Consider the following 8,152-nt stretch of genomic DNA (forward strand, 5'->3'; position numbering starts at 1 on the left):
TCTCAATAATATGATCTTAAGGAGAAAAGAAATAAAAATCATATTTTCGTTTTTTAGGATTATTATATAATAATTTGATGCTATATAATATAATGTACATTGTATTAAACAGGTTTTCTTTAGATACACGAAAAGTTTGTGGGGGCTTTAGTCCCCGGGCAATTTCTTCAACAAATGAATCATATGGTCTCCTGAATGACATAAAATGAATGGCTTAAATGTGTTTAGTTTAACCTGTTACATTCTATCGACTCTTCTTTGGCAATTTTTTTTTTTTCCTTACTCGGAAAGTTTGACCCTTGTGAGTCAAATATACGTGAAAACCCATATCCACTTGCTTTTATGTCATTTCATATACATGTGACGGTAGTCATTAGATAGATTCTCCACCAATTTGAGTAGTAGTCTATTTAACGCTCGGAGTCGCAGCTTTTCTGTATACTGACCCTTTTTTTTTTCAACTGCCGACTGATTCCTGACTAATTAACTTGTAATGAAGTTTATCATCGTCTAATGAAGTCCAAAAAGATTTACTTTTTGAATAACACTAGTCTTTTTATTAAGGGAGAAAGAAAAAAATAGGCTAAGACTTGAGATGAATTAAAATTAATAGGTCAATAGTTTACATAAGTTAATAAATAGGTCAAATTACTATTTTCGTCAATAACTTGTCTAATTATGAACCATAACTTGACAAGTTATTGTCCATAACTTATCTGGTTATGAACCATAACTTGACAAATTATGGCCTATTAATTTTTATAACTAAAAATTTGCCTATATATTTTCTTAAGCTTTTCATATTGACCTATTTCTTACTATTTCCTTTTTATTAATGCATGCTATCTGAACTTGTGCTTAGTAGTATCCTATATACAGGCCCATATTTTAACGAATGTGGTATTTATTCTCGTCGGGATAAAACCCCCATTACTCACAAAATGATAAATTCTATTAAGTTATGTCTAACCTATCAATTTAAAGGAACTCACTTTTTGTGAATAACGGAGGTTTAATCCTATCAGAATAAATAAGAGTGCTTATATTTTAATAGCTTTGGATCACTTTCTTCATCCTACATATAGCTGCTTTTACCTTCCTTAATCTTATGTCTGGAATTTCCTTTGACGTACGTACCATATAATTTAATGTCCCGTTTTCTTCTAAAAGATTATTAGATCAGGACAAGAAGGAATTCCAAGCAAAACTAACTGAAAGATACATATATTGTTTCTTGAATCACTTGTAATATTTTGTAAATAATGTTTATTTGTCAATAGTCAAAGCTATTATCTTGGTCATACACACACACACACATATACATATATATACACACAAATATATACATACACACACACACACACACACACACACACACATATATATATTAGCGTGGCTGACAACAAGTTTGGACCATCTTAAATCATTAATTTGGCCTGCGAGGATTACTGTCTGCATGGCTCAAAAGTCCACTGCCCGGACTTTTGCCTGCCTATTACTCTCCGACTGTCCGACATAGTTTTTGATACATCAAAGAGTCAGTCACTTTCCCTTCATGTTAATTTGTTTGAATATTCTGTGTATACGTGAAGCTTTGGTTACCTTTATGGGGATCAATATTCTTGCTCGTTATATGTTTTTATGTGGCTATTGATGTTTTATGGGTAGTCTTAATCAATATTTCACTTCCCGATTAATACGAAAAGGGTCAAAAAGAAAAGGTCAATATTGTAAGGCGATAAATTAATTATGGAAATAAAAAGAGTTTAGAATTATGGCTTTTTATTAAGGAATTTGGATTGCAGATATTTATCTACTGGGGGAAATAACAAATCAAAAATTGTCAAAAATTTGATTCCCGCTGTAAGTATTTGAACTCTTTATTGAGAAATTACTAAAATTTATGAGAAAAAAAATAAACGAAAGAGGAGTAACTATGTATTCTTTTTTTTAACGGGCTTGTTATAAGTGTTCTTTGAAAAAAAAAAAAAAAAAAAAAAACTTAAATTGTACTTTTTAACTTTTGGAAAAACAAGTAAATAATTATATAGATCACAGCGTTCAGTATCTACATTATAGAAACTTTCGAGACATATAATTCATTATATATATGGTTTCTTTTTATTCTTTGGTAAGATCACAAATTTTGACTTTTTTTTTTCTTTTTAATATGTTTGATATGATTAGGTGGAGTGACCTCCATGGATTCATTCTTACTGTAGATTTGACAGTCAATCGTTAACACTCTTCACTTCATCGTTGTGCAGCGGAATTCAATTTTTATGTGGATGCACTCATCAACGCCTTCGCTCAAAACCTAGCGATGCTCATTATCGATCGCAATTCTTCTCAGTTTTTGTATTGGATGTGCCAATCAGGTACATATTTATAATTAAGTCCTACTTTGACTCATCCCTAAACTTTTTTTTTGGGAATATTTAAATCATTAGTGTGCTATCTTGAATTGTTTTTCTTTATTTTTGAAAACGTATCTACGTCTTTTGAGATAGAAAAATGAAAATGGTCTCTAAAACACTTTTGGTTCACAAATACTTAAAAAATGACAATACAAGAATTTGAATTTTTTATTACCAAAAATTTGGTAACATAAAATCCTGTTTTTGGTAACAAAATATTTTTGTTACAAAAAAATTTTGGCAGCAAAAAATGCGTAACATAAAATATTAGTTACCAAAATTTTAGTAGCAAATAGTTTTTATTACCAAATATTTTCTTGGTAGCAAAATGTATGATATTCAGAGACTAAAAATTTTAGTAGCAAAAGGTTTTTGGTAACAAAAAGTGTGAGATTTAGGACACTGAAATTTTGATAGTAAAATATATTTGGTAGCAAAAAATACGCGATTTAATCACCAAATATTTGGTAACAAAAAGTATTTAGTAGCGAAAGCCATGAGATTTAGGGACCAAATATATGATATCAAATTGTATTTGGTAGCGAAATGTATAAGATTTTGTAACCTAATATTCGGTAGCAAAAAGTATTTAATAGCAAAAAATATGAGATTTAGGGACTAAATTTTTTGTAGTAAAATATATTTAATAACGAAAAGTACAAGATTCAGATACTAAAATTTTAGTGGTGAAATGTATTTAAAAAAGTAGCCACCAAATATTTAGTAGCAAATAAATAATTTGTTGCTACCAAATTTTTTTAGTCACCAAATTTTTTTTAAAAAAATATATATAAATAAAATACCAAATATTAATTTAAAAATCTCTAAATATTTCAATATATGTTAGAATCCAAACAAAATACTAAAATAATCATACTTAAACAAACCCAAACACTTATGCAAATATTGTACTAGTAAAGTCTTAGTATTACACGAATTAAACAATCTAACAAACTGAGGCCAGTGGTGAAGGATATTCTCTTCTTGAGACGGAAGGTCCAAGATAATTTGATGGCGGATTTGTCTGCTGAAGTAGCTTTTGTATAAGCTCCTGTTGTTGACCCTTCTGGTAGTTACTTAAACGAGCATCACGAGTCTTGATCATTTGTTCATGCATTAGGTGAAGTGTTATAAATTTTCAAGTTAGAGTAAAAAAAGAAAATACAAAATCAAACGAAATGATAAAATGTTTAGTAATTCTTACATAATATTTGCTCTCTTAGTTGTCTATCCACGTGATTCACTCCAATGAGTATTCTTGAAGACCTCAAAGTACCCTTCCGAAGTATTTAAGTCAGAACTCGAATGTGTGTTCTACATAAAATCATTATTTGTTAGTTAGTAAAAAACAAAAAAAAAAAGTCATAGTCTTCATCTTGTACATTAGGAGTAGTATTGGTTTCCTCCTCACCATGATTAATTCAGTTTATATAATTCAAGGTAAAACCTCTAAATCTTCTCACTCTACTCATATATGTCTTTGAAAGACGGTTCTTCAAATAAATCCAATTCTTATCCATATCTATGCTAAACATCACAAATTGATTAATCAAAACAAATTAACTATTGATATGAGTGTCGTTGGTGGCATAATTATTCTTTCATTAACCGGTTCTTTAGGTTCAGATAAAACCAAAGCCATATGAGTGTATACTACAATACACAAACATGGTATTAGACGAAGTCCACAGAAGTAGTGCTTTATAGAAGTGCTTCTATCAGCAGACATCTAACTTTTATCCATTTCAACCCAATTTCTATCACTAATATATCAAAGTCCTGCCCAAACAAATCAATTATTTTCAAACCATGAGTTGCTAACTTAATCATATTGCATTGCTAATATTCTATCAGTAACATATCAAGCTATTATTTGGATTTTGTTAAAACGACCAGGGCTAACTAAAAGAAATTAAGAAGTATATAAGGGTAGAAAAACTACCATGGTCCAACAAATATAACATAGAAGGAACGAAGAAAATAATTTCAATAACCCCAACAAAGAACAACATAAATAAATGCCCACATTCTGGTTTTGGTCCTCAAGGCCTAATGTTAAGCATAAGGGATTTTGGTAACATATTCTGTCATTGCAACCAATAAACTCTTTTAGACCTTTTTTGACTAACAACACTAACAAACACCTAGAAGATCATGTCAGCCAAATCCACACAAAACATACATGAATTGCTAATTTTATCTAAACCAAAATTAACTACCATCATCAGAAACAATGAGAAATCATTTTTCACCTTCTATCAAGTCCTCAAATTCCAAATGAAGCGCACAACAAAGAGGATAAGCATACAGAGAGAAAGAGTACCGATGAGAGAAAGGATCCTCATTCTTCGAGCTAAATTTGAAGATGCCATGTGAGATCATCCACCACTTCCTTAACATCTACAAAATACAAACACACATTTCCTTAAATCAAGACCATAAATCATGCCTTCATATTCCCAGAACTAAACACAAGTCCATACTCACAAATTGAAACGAAAAAAGATTACATATTCAAAGGCACATATCATAGAGTACAATAATTCAAAGTCTCATAGGATAAATCATGTATTAAATCATCAAAATTTAACGAAAAAACAAATTAGATCAAGAACAACACATAACGAATTAGATAAAAAGAAAAAAGAAAACACAGAATATAGAGCTAAAGACTGCAATTAACATACACACGATGTTCTTTTTCTCTGTAATGTATCTGTATATTCACATAGAACAAAGAAAAGATTTAGGGGGGAAAAAAAGGAACGCATACATTCGATGGAGATTAACACTGCAATTAACATAAGAAAAACAGAGAATAAGAAAAGGAGAGAAAGAGAGCTTTACCTTGTCACAGATACATAGAGGCTTAGTTTTCGAAAACAGAAAACTGGAAAAACGGAAGCTGATGATGATGATGAACAACAAAAGTTTCAAAGAGAGTTAACGGGAGAAAGGACAAGATTACAAAATCATAGAAAAGCAAATAAAAAAATAGCCCACAGAAAAAAAAAAATATGAAAACTAACCCACAGATCGAAAGAAGTCACATATTTGAGTGCACGAAAGAGAGTAAAATGCAGAGGGAAAAAAGAAGATCAGACTGAGTAAAAGAGAGAGCGACACAGAGAGGGATATAAGTGAGGTAGAGCGAGAGAAAGTGAAAGAGAGGGTGGGTTTGAATTTTTAGGGAGGGTAGATTAATGGCCCGTTTAGTTCGCTGATTCGAGTTTTTAATTTGAGTTGAGATGTGATTTTATATGAGAATTTTTTACTGTAGCAAAAAAGTTAAATGTCATTGTTTGTGAGAGCTTTTTACTGTAGCAAAACTCGAATTCTAAACTCGAATCAGCGAAATGAACGGATTCTAAATATTTATGTTTTTCGTTACTAAATATTATTTTAGTTGCTCAAAACATATTTTTTACTACTAAATTTTAATAAAATTTAACAGCAGAAAGATATATTTTAAAAAATTAAAAAAAAATATTTGCTTCCTCAATAATTCAAATGTAAGAGTGAATACTCCTAGCTATACAATGGCGAATTACATATAATGCAATAGCCAATTTGAAATTGGGTTTTGGTAATGGATTACCATATTAATGTTTATTCATTTGTTTTTGGGATAAAGCCGAATCAACATATAGTGTTTGAAAAAGACACTGTTTCATTTGGATCTCTTATTTGAATTGCTTAGGTTTATTTTTTAAGGCATATTGATATGACCACAATGTGTGCATATACACACAAACACACATTTATATTTATATATATATATATATATATCAAACTTAAAACTGTTTGTATATTATGTGATTAGACTTTCTTCTCTACCATCTTAGAAATATCGTATGCTGCATGATTGGAATTTCTTCTCGCCCTGTTTGAGGCCACATAATATTAGACATATCTTGTTTAAGGTAACCGCTTGGTATACTTTTAGTTAGGACTTGTCCTATTTAGTTTGGTAAAGGGTCAACCAGCCCAGGAGACACAAGTGGAAGCTAGCTTGGTGCCCTACTCGGTTAAACGTATCATTAAAGAATGGGTCATAAAAAGAAAAAAAAAAGAAAAGTGGTAAGTATTCGGAGCTGGGCCAAAGCAGAGAGAGGTAATTGGAAAAGGAAATGATAATGTCAATATTGTTCCACATGCATGGTTGGGGTTTCCTTTTACCATCTCATAGTTTTATTAGCTTGTTTATTTGCATTACTTGTTGTTTATTTGACCTCACAAATTTATTGATTTGTTAGGAAGTGATCTTTCAGAGGGATTCACTTGAAGATTGGGATGTCACTTCTCTTGAACTTTTTGCTCAAGAAGAGGAGGCCTAAAAAGAAAACAGTGAGTACTCGTGTATTTTTTTTTTTCTTATTTTTTGTTATACAACTCTTCAAATCAAATTAGGGACTTTTCACTATTAATTAGTGATCCAAAATTAATTCTTCCTCTTAATCCTTTACAGTTGCAGCTGCCACCGCACCCTTCGCCACTACCACAGCTCGTGGCCCAATATGATAATGAAGATTTGATTTGCATCAAGACGCTTTAATCATCAGACGTTGACAGGAATTTTGAAGTGCCTCAAGCACTTGCAGAGCACATCATCCCACCACCTATCATGCAACGGTTCCCTATCTACCTCCACGATTTTGAGGGTGTCTCACTTGTTCAAGTAAGCAACTCTAGGGCAAGTGGGCGCATGATCTTCCTCAGGCATTACTAGAAAATCTTTCACGTTACTAGAGGCCTTTATGCGGGTAATCGGCTCAGATTTTACAAATCAGACGAGGTCAACCACTTCTAAATGATGGTCAACTCTTAAATCTTAGTTTTAACTTTTGTCTATTTTGTTTTGTCTTTTTGACAAATATTACATTGGTGTTTCGTTCATATTCCTTGAGGTTTCAAATTTTTTCGTTGTGTGCACATTATTGATTGGCTTTGAATTTGTCTTCTCTCGGTTGTTGTTGAATAAAAAATTTCTTCTCTTTAGTTAATCCTATAACATTGTGCCTTGTCCAATCCCATTAGTTTGTTATAGCTTTCTCAAGTAAGGGATTATGGTTCTTTTCCCTCATGCAATAGGAGATGGCATGGTTGAGCAATTAGAATCAACAAAAGAATAAGTTTTCAAACATAAATTTGTCCTAATAATCCTAGTGACAAATAAAAGCACACTACAAAACAATAAATAGCCTATAAAAATAGGTCAATAGTGTTAGCGTTTATGCCCTTAGGAATAAATGTAACAATATTCTTTGAGATATTTTGACTATTAATAAAGATTTATTTATTTTATATATCTATGAATTGTCCTCTTTATGTTCATAATAGTTGAATGTATGATAAGCAAACTGAAAGTCTGAGACTGTCATTCTAAATCTTTAGGTCATGCATGTAATGTGAAGAACATGTGGAAGACAAGAATCTAAAGATGATAGTGTAAATCTTATGATCCATAATCGAGGGAATAAAGTTGGGCGCTTTATTCATGTTAAGATTGTTATGTTGTCTACTTCCTAACGGAGACGGCTTGTCTTGGTCGTCGGAGGTGGGACTCCATGGGTGGAGACATTAATATAGTTTCTAATGGTGAAATCTATATTGGATCGGACCAAAGTTGAATTGTTTTAATTAATAATTCTGTTTGAATAAAACAATTCACTTTTGACGAATTATATGTTGTCATCTTAATCCTGAGATGGATGATGAACCTGTATACTTGACTT

General features: G+C 31.3%; 1 long non-coding RNA gene across 1 annotated transcript; it reads right to left on the bottom strand.

The window, feature by feature from the left end:
- Positions 1 to 3,384: 3,384 nt before the first annotated feature.
- On the bottom strand, positions 3,385 to 4,809 carry LOC112091788. The gene is made up of 3 exons (XR_002902326.1): positions 4,741 to 4,809; positions 3,622 to 3,731; positions 3,385 to 3,513 (listed from the first exon to the last, which is right to left on the bottom strand). It is a non-coding gene; the product is annotated as an uncharacterized LOC112091788 (long non-coding RNA).
- Between the last annotated feature and the right edge of the window lie 3,343 nt (positions 4,810 to 8,152).

This window comes from Morus notabilis, unplaced genomic scaffold (assembly GCF_000414095.1).
Source record: "Morus notabilis unplaced genomic scaffold, ASM41409v2 Scaffold2017, whole genome shotgun sequence".
NCBI lineage: Eukaryota > Viridiplantae > Streptophyta > Magnoliopsida > Rosales > Moraceae > Morus > Morus notabilis.